The sequence below is a fragment of the Eumetopias jubatus genome, unplaced genomic scaffold (assembly GCF_037043125.1).
Source record: "Eumetopias jubatus isolate StellerSeaLion01/CBP00866 unplaced genomic scaffold, mEumJub1_p1.0 scaffold_2, whole genome shotgun sequence".
Lineage (NCBI taxonomy): Eukaryota > Metazoa > Chordata > Mammalia > Carnivora > Otariidae > Eumetopias > Eumetopias jubatus.
In genome coordinates, this window is record NW_028274808.1 from 154866877 (window position 1) to 154875676 (window position 8800).

Below are 8800 nucleotides of genomic sequence, written 5' to 3' on the forward strand. Positions count from 1 at the left end.
CTGTAATTATGGATTGCCTAAAAGGTACAAATCCAGTAGTACTCAGTGGCCCAGCAAAGGCAGCTTCAGGTTCAGGACTGATCCAGCCCCACAGAACTCTTAATTATTAGAAATACCAAGTTACTTATTCTATGTTACCTTATATATTTAGAGAATTTTATTTATTCTCTTGAGAAATGGAGATTCCAGTTTACAGCTAATTGAGTTCTTCAGCTAATGTTCTGCAAATATATAGCATAAAAATTGTGGTTTAAAGCTAAATTTTTTTTCTTTGGATTATGTGAGTGGGAATTATCTAATGAAATAGGATTCAGACTGACTTGAAATTACTTTAGAGTTGCTGTGCTCTAGTAGGAAGATCTCTTTTTGAGAAATTATTTCTCCCAGCAAAACCAAACAATATACATATTTATTACTCTGTTGAAGATATTTTATCCTAAAATAATCAAGTGCATTCTAACATGGCTCTTTAGTTGTTTTATGGGTGAACCACTATATGCACTTTTTTATTTCTGCATAACAACTTGCCCCCAAATTTAATAGCTTAAAAAAACACATATGTATTATTTCACAGTTTTGGGGGTCAAATTTCTGGATTCATATTAACTGAGTTCTCTACTTCAGGGCTTCTCATGGACTGCAATAAAAATGTTGGCTAGGCCAAAGTCATCTCAATGCTTAACTGAACAGGATGTTAGCAGAAATCAGTTCCTAGTAATTTGTTGGACTGATGCTGCCCTTAGCTCCTTGCCAAGTGGGCCTCTCCAATATGGCAGCTTATTCATTAAAGCATCTAAACCAAGGAAGCAATAGAGTAAGACTGCTAGCAAGAGATAAAAGCCACAATCATTCCTAATCTAATCAGAGAAGTTTTGGCTTATAATCACAGTGGTAGTCTGTTTAGAAGTAACTATGTCTGGCCTACACTTAAGGAGAGGGAAGTACACAAGTGGGTGAATATCAAAAGGTGGGCATCATTGAAGACCATTTCTCAAATCTACGTACCACAATACCTATTAAATTTATCAATTTTCTTTCACATGTTGATCACTTTCATGCATTTATAGACATTAAAATAATACTATATAACTGATATTGAAGGAGTTTCTGAAATTAAAGTAAATATATTGGGTGGAATTTATACTCAATAAAAATTTTGTATAGGATTTTTTCAGTGAAATAATGTATTAACAGTTGTACAGAGAGCTATTTGAACTAAGAAATTGTCTCTAGCAAAGGGAACTAAATGAAATAGTTCTTTTTCTTTCAGATTGTGAAAACTATGGCAATATAGATGTCTAAAAGCCTTGAGGGACTAAACTTGTGCTTTATGTGAATTTAGAAGAACTATACTCAGATAGATTACCCTAAAGTAACATGGATTCTGCTGAGGTACTGTTAATATATTTAGCGGAGCTGGCCAAAGGTGAGGAAAGAAATAACAAAAGCAACATATATTGGCCTGTGATTAATGAATTTATTATTATTACTACTATTTAATGTAAGAACCACATACTATTTTCCACGTGTTGCTCTAAGTATTTTATAAACAATTGATTTTTATTCAAACAATAACCCCACGAGGTAGATAGTATTATTTTTTGCATTTTACAGAAGAGGAAACTGTTGCAAAGGGAGGTTAATTCATTCACTAAGAAGTGACAAAGCTGAGTGTTGGCTGAGCAAGTCTCCCGTCAGTAACGTCTCCCTGCGCGCTCTGTCTGCGGAGATGACGGTGAAAACCGAGGCTGCTAGGGGCACCCTCACTTACTCCAGAATGAGGGGAATGGTAGCAATTCTCATCGCTTTCATGAAACAGAGGAGGATGGGCCTGAACGACTTTATTCAGAAGATTGCCAATAACTCCTATGCATGCAAACACCCTGAAGTTCAGTCCATTTTGAAAATCTCCCAACCTCAGGAGCCTGAGCTTATGAATGCCAACCCTTCTCCTCTACCAAGTCCTTCTCAGCAAATCAACCTTGGCCCATCATCCCATCCTCATGCTAAACCATCTGACTTTCACTTCTTGAAAGTGATTGGGAAAGGCAGTTTTGGGAAGGTTCTTCTAGCAAGACACAAAGCAGAAGAAGCATTCTATGCAGTCAAAGTTTTACAGAAGAAAGCCATCCTGAAAAAGAAGGAGGAAAAGCATATTATGTCAGAACGGAATGTTCTACTAAAGAATGTGAGACACCCTTTCCTGGTGGGGCTTCACTTCTCTTTCCAGACTGCTGACAAATTGTACTTTGTCCTTGACTACATCAATGGTGGAGAGCTGTTCTACCATCTCCAGAGGGAGCGTTGCTTCCTGGAACCACGGGCTCGCTTCTATGCTGCTGAAATAGCCAGTGCCTTGGGTTACCTGCACTCCCTGAACATCGTTTATAGAGACTTAAAACCAGAGAATATTCTGCTGGATTCACAGGGACACATTGTCCTTACTGACTTTGGGCTCTGCAAGGAGAACATCGAACACAATGGCACGACATCCATCTTCTGTGGCACGCCTGAGTATCTTGCCCCCGAGGTGCTCCATAAGCAGCCTTATGACAGGACCGTGGACTGGTGGTGCCTGGGGGCCGTCTTATATGAGATGCTGTATGGCCTGCCTCCTTTTTACAGCCGAAACACAGCTGAGATGTATGACAACATTCTGAACAAGCCCCTCCAGCTGAAGCCAAATATTACCAATTCTGCCAGACACCTCCTGGAGGGCCTCCTGCAGAAGGAGAGGACGAAGAGGCTGGGCGCCAAGGACGACTTCATGGAGATTAAGAATCATGTCTTCTTCTCCCTGATTAACTGGAATGATCTCATTAATAAGAAGATTACTCCCCCTTTTAACCCAAATGTGAGTGGACCTAGCGACCTGCGGCACTTCGATCCTGAGTTCACCGAAGAGCCGGTCCCCAACTCCATCAGCAGGTCCCCCGACAGCATCCTCCTCACAGCCAGCATCAAGGAAGCGGCCGAGGCCTTCCTAGGCTTTTCCTATGCTCCTCCTATGGACTATTTCCTCTGAACAGTCCTCAGGGTGGTCTTGAAGGATTTTGTGTGTGTGTGTGTGTGTAAGCGTTTTAGTTAGCCTCGTGGCAGAGCTGCCCGCTGACAGGACATCTTAAAAGAGAATTTGCACATCTCTGGAAGCTTGCACATCTTGGCAGTCTTATTGCACACTGTTTGCTGGAAGCTTTTTGAAGAGCACATCCTCTTCAGTGAGCTCATGAGGTTTTCATTTTTATTCTTCCTTCCAACATGGTGCTATCTCTGCAATGAGCATTTACGTGCCGCCATAGACAGATGCAGTAGTCTTTTATTAGGATGATGCAGTTAGTTCTAAGAATGGTTTTCGGAAGGTCTGTCTGGGCCGTGATAACGGATCTTATGAAATATGCCTTTTCTGATGAGATCGTGTTAGCTCCAAAGCTTTTCCTATTGCAGAGTGTTTCGGTTCTTTATTTTTCCTTGTGGATTTACTGTGTGAACAGTGGTATGAGTGTGGTATGCTTGATCACAGATGGGTTTAGTTCTAAGCATCAATGTGACACTTGCAGGACACCACAATGTGAGACATTGTTTGTTTCTTCCATATTTGGAAGATAAATTTATGTGTAGACCGTTTTGGTTTTTTTTTGTAAGATACAGTTAATAACTAAAATTTATTGAAAATGGTCTTGCAATGACTTGTATCCAGATGCTTAAAGAAAGCATTGCTGCTACAAATATTTCTATTTTTAGAAAGGGTTTTTATGGACCAATGCCCCAGTTGTCATTCAAAGCCTGGTATTTTCATTGTTTAAAATGTCACCTGTAAAATGGGCATTATTTATGTTTTTCTTTTTTTTTTTTTTTGCATTCCTGATAATTGTATGTATTGTATAAAGAAAGTCTGTACATTGGGTTATAGCACTAGTATATTTAAACTTACAGGCTTATTTGTAATGTAAACCACCATTTTAATGTACTGTAATTAACATGGTTATAATATGGACAATTCTTTCCCCCCTCCCCACCACACAACTTTTTTTGTGTGTGATAAACCAACTTTGGTTTGCAATAAAACCTCGAAAAATATTTACATGAAAAAAAAAAAGTGACAAAGCTGGACTTGAACTCAAGCAATATGGCTCTAGTCTCTGGAAAACCACAGATACTGCCTCCACTTAATAGCAATTAGCAATAACTTATTATGTGCTCAGTTGTATTTCTGGTTAATCCCAATATCCATATGATATAGGAACTATTACTGTATTGATAAAACTGAGACAGGGAGAAGACAAGGAGCATTCCAAAGTTAGACAGTCAGTAAAATGTAGTAGGGGAACATAGAAAAAAGTCTAAAAATAGAGGACCTATACCACTGAATTGAAAATAAAATTAATTGTAATTGTTCTAACTAAGCAGGTAAATAAAAACAATAGATGTGATAGATTAGATTATTCTGGCTTTATAAACATAACTGTTGCTGGATTGTTAACATAAAGATTCAAATAAGAGAAATATTGACACATATAACTTGACCTGATTCAATAATACCAAAATTGCTTATGAATAAATAACACTTTAAGTCAGTAGAAGCCACTGTTGATCTATTTTTATTGTGTCTATAGAATTTGCTAAGATAAAGTATATTTTGGATATATAAGTAAAATATTTAAGTTAACTGAAAGTAATTTCATGATTCTCATACTATTTTGCAACCTTTTATTTTATTATAATTTAAACATGCAGAAATCAATTATACACTACTTGAGATTTAGTTGGAGATATTATTTTCCTTTACCCCTAAAAGTCCCAGAGCACATTTTCTAAGAATAAGTATGTTTTCTTATATAACCATAACTGAAATTTAAAGATTTAATATTTACAGAATTCTATTATCTAATCAATAATACTTATTCAAATGAGCTATCAATTATCAATTGTGCCAATTATATAATTTACATTTTGTTTTATCTTTGTCCCAAATCCACTCTAGGATGACATATTGCACTTAGTGATTATTTTCTTTATTCTCCTTTAGTCTGAAACGTTTTTGTTTCATGGACTTTAAAGGCTATGTTCTAGTAGTCTTACAAAGTTATTTTGTGAAATGTCCCTCAGTGTGGGTTTGTGTGATGTTTCTTCATGGTTAGATTTGAGCTTTGCATTTTAGGCAGGAATACTACAAAATTGCTACATATCTCTCAGTGCATGATATCAGTATGTACATGTTGGTGTTATTATCCCAACATGGGTGGTATTAAATGATCATTTGCATAAAGTAGTAAATGCTAGGACTTTCCACTCTAAACTTATTTTTCTCCTCATAATTAATTATTTTTCTCATCCTTACAAATTGTTTTCTGGCTCATCTATCATTTGATGAGAGAATAGTGTTTAAAGTTTCAAAATAATATTACTGAATTTGCCTACTTCACCTTTTTGTCAGTTATTGCTAGATTATATCTATATCATCTATATATTTACTTTTTATTTTATTTTATTTTTTTTTTTAATATTTATTTATTTGACAGAGAGAGACACAGCAAGAGCAGGAACACAAGCAGAGGGAGCGGGAGAGGGAGAAGCAGGCTTCCCGCTGAGCAGGGAGCCCGATGCGGGGCTCGATCCCAGGACCCTGGGATCATGACCTGAGCCAAAGGCAGACGCTTAATGACTGAGCCACCCAGGCACCCCTATATATTTACTTTTTTAATGGTTATTTCTTAAGTGAACTATAGCTAACACATTTATGATTGATAGGTCTCTGATGAATTAGCCTTCTGTCATTATAAATACTAGTCTTTAGCTGGGATATACTCCTTGTCTTCAAAGATATTTTCTCTGCTCTTATTATAGCCATTGCATTCTTATTCATAATGTTTGCATAGTATTTCTATTTCTCTACTCTTTACTTTATACCTGTCTGTGTTTTCATATTTAAAGAATGCTACTAGGAGAAAATTAATAAGGTTTGGTTTTTAATTTTATCCTGTCAGAAAATTGCTGCATTTTAATTATTCCATTTATATTAAATATAATTATGTTTGGGTATGTTGATCATTTTTCTAGATGTTTTCTCTTTGTTTTGTTGGCTTTTATTGCCTTTTACTTGTCTCTAGCACTTTGGGGGCTTTTTTTTTCCTACTCCCATTTTAATTCTTTTATTCACTTTTTTTTATAGAGATATCTATTTGCATTACTTTTTCTAGTTGCTTTAGGAATTATACCACACATCCTTAACTATCATATTCTATTTCCAGTTAGTGTTTTATCACCTCACTTAGAATCTAAGAACCTTGTAACAATATGGTCGTCCCCCCTTGATTTTTGTACTAATGTTGTAATGTACATATTGGATCCTCCTATGTTAAAGACCCATACTATATAGTTAATTTTTTTCTTTACCTATCATTATATTTTTTAAGATATTAAGAAATAAAAAGTATGGTGGATTTTATATTTACCCATATATTAACCATATCTAGTGTTTTCCTTTTAAGCCTGTGGATCTAATATCCATCTGGCATCATTATCCTCCAGCTTAAATAATTTTCTCAAGCAGTTAAAAGAAGATAAATCTAATATCAAGTACTCCATCATGGATAGTGGTAGAAGTCTTTTATACTGTTTTTGAATTATAAAAAGTGGGTTATTGCCATTTATTTTTGAAATAGGAACTAAATTCATAATGATAAAAGGTATGCCATCAGAAAAAATAGATATGATGTGCAGATCATTTGATATTAGGATAAATTTTTTTATTTAACATTTGTGTATAAAACCTTGTATTGCAAAAAATAAAAATTAAAAATTAAAAAAAACCCAAAACCTCAGTATGGCACTTCTGCTTTATAAATGCCCCCTCCATTCATTCGAGTACTGGCTAAGTTGTTGTAGCAAAGAAACTCAATGTACAGTAAATTAAATATTTCATGCCCCCAGTAACAGCCTAAACATAAGCAACTCATGGCTAATAGGAAATATTACTGTCCTTAAGCCATGGCTTCCAAGATTTTCTGTCATTGTAAGTCAAAAATAAAAAGAATAAGAAAATAAACAACTTTGTCATTCAGAAGTATACTTTAAATTTGCCCATATCCCTTTCAAAAACACCTTTGGCTCTGAACTTAGTTATGTTACATGATAACATTTAGCTGTAGTACAGGATGAGAAGTATAGCCTTTGTAAGGAAGTAGTGTGTCTGGTTAAAAGTCAAACTATCCTGGTAATAAAGAAGGGAAAATTGAATTATGGGGACAAATAGAAGACTATATCCTATCTCTATATTTGCACATTCATGCATCTGACCTTCCAGTGTCCTAGATTGATTGTATTTGGTTATTTTTTCCATTTTCTTTATGTAGAAAGAAAGGAAGCACTGTAGTACCATGGAAGGGTAAGAGGGATTTGGGTTTAAATTACTGGTTCTGTATATGTATGTGCTCATGAAAAAGTTACTGAAAATCTACAACCCTTATTTTCCTTATTTTTATAATGCATATATGACAATCTAACTCAAAGATTTGTTTTGAGTATAAAACGTACCTGAATTATAGTCAAAAGCTCTACCACTGAGCTATACCCCCAAACGTACCTGAATTATAATATAGGACTTAAATTACAGTAGGTTCTCAAGATCTTCCTCTGTCATTCCCTCTTTCTCATCCTGACCACCTCTTACCTAATAAGCATTATGAAATTTTCAATCAGAGAGGCAAAGTTTGAATTAGCTAATTTTATTATCTGTTTTCCTGTTATCTATTGGGTTTTGATGATATTAATTAATTATAAAATATTTCTGTATTCTCTTGGTTTTATAAATGTAGGTAATTATCCCAACTGAGCTAGATTTAATAAATATTATTTATATTATACTCACGGTCTCATACTTTTCAATGCATATGAACTCTGTTAATTATATATTCATATTACACATAACCACCCTTTTTCAGCTTTAATAAATGTGGAATTTAATGAAGACTATATCTCTCCTTGTATTTCTAAGTCTGACGTTAGTAAACACAGACGGGAACACATGTTTCCTCTTTAAAGAACCTGTGTTTACTGTAGACAGTAGTTCTCAACTGGGATTATTTTACCCCCAGGGAAATTTGGTAATGTCTGGAAACATTTTTAGTTGTCAAAAATTAAAGGTGATGTTATTGGCGGGTAGAGGGTACAAATACTGTTAAACATCCCACAATACACAGGACAACTATCCACAACCAAAATTATTCAGTCCAAAATGTCAATAAAGCCAAGGTTGATCAACCCTACTATAGAAAAATGTCTTTTCTTATTCTATAGGATATGAAAGCAGCTTCCTGAGAAAATGTAGGGAAACAAGTTTAGGTGACATAAAAATGGAAAGGCTATTATATATGCTTTGTGGGAGCTTAACATGTATTAAAATAAATGTATTAAAGAGAAAGTTTGTCAAATGTTTTGAGTTACACAGTAGTAAGCATGGGTAGTGTTTGTTGCAATTGATATAGCAGTTACTTATGTGCAAATAATGGCTCCTAAAATACTTCGAAAGTCCACATTTTACTAAGCATTCATTCCATTTCATTCATTCCAAGGCAGAAATCATCGCTTTCTTATTTTTTTTAAGATTTTATTTTATTTATTTGAGAGAGCACATGGTAGGGAGGGGCAGAGGCAGAGGGAGAGGACATCTCAAGCAGACTCCATGCTGAGCATGAGTCCCATTGCAGGGTTCAATCTCAAGACCCTGAGATCACAACCTGAGCTAAAACCAAGAGTCAGACACATAACCGATTGTGCCACCCAGCTGCCCCATTGCTGTCTC

The 8800-nt window shown here is 35.3% G+C and overlaps 1 pseudogene; it reads left to right on the forward strand.

Annotated features, from left to right (window-relative positions):
* The first annotated feature begins 1684 nt into the window (after positions 1 to 1684).
* On the forward strand, positions 1685 to 3066 carry LOC114206626 (serine/threonine-protein kinase Sgk1 pseudogene; annotated as a pseudogene).
* The last annotated feature ends 5734 nt before the right edge of the window (positions 3067 to 8800 follow it).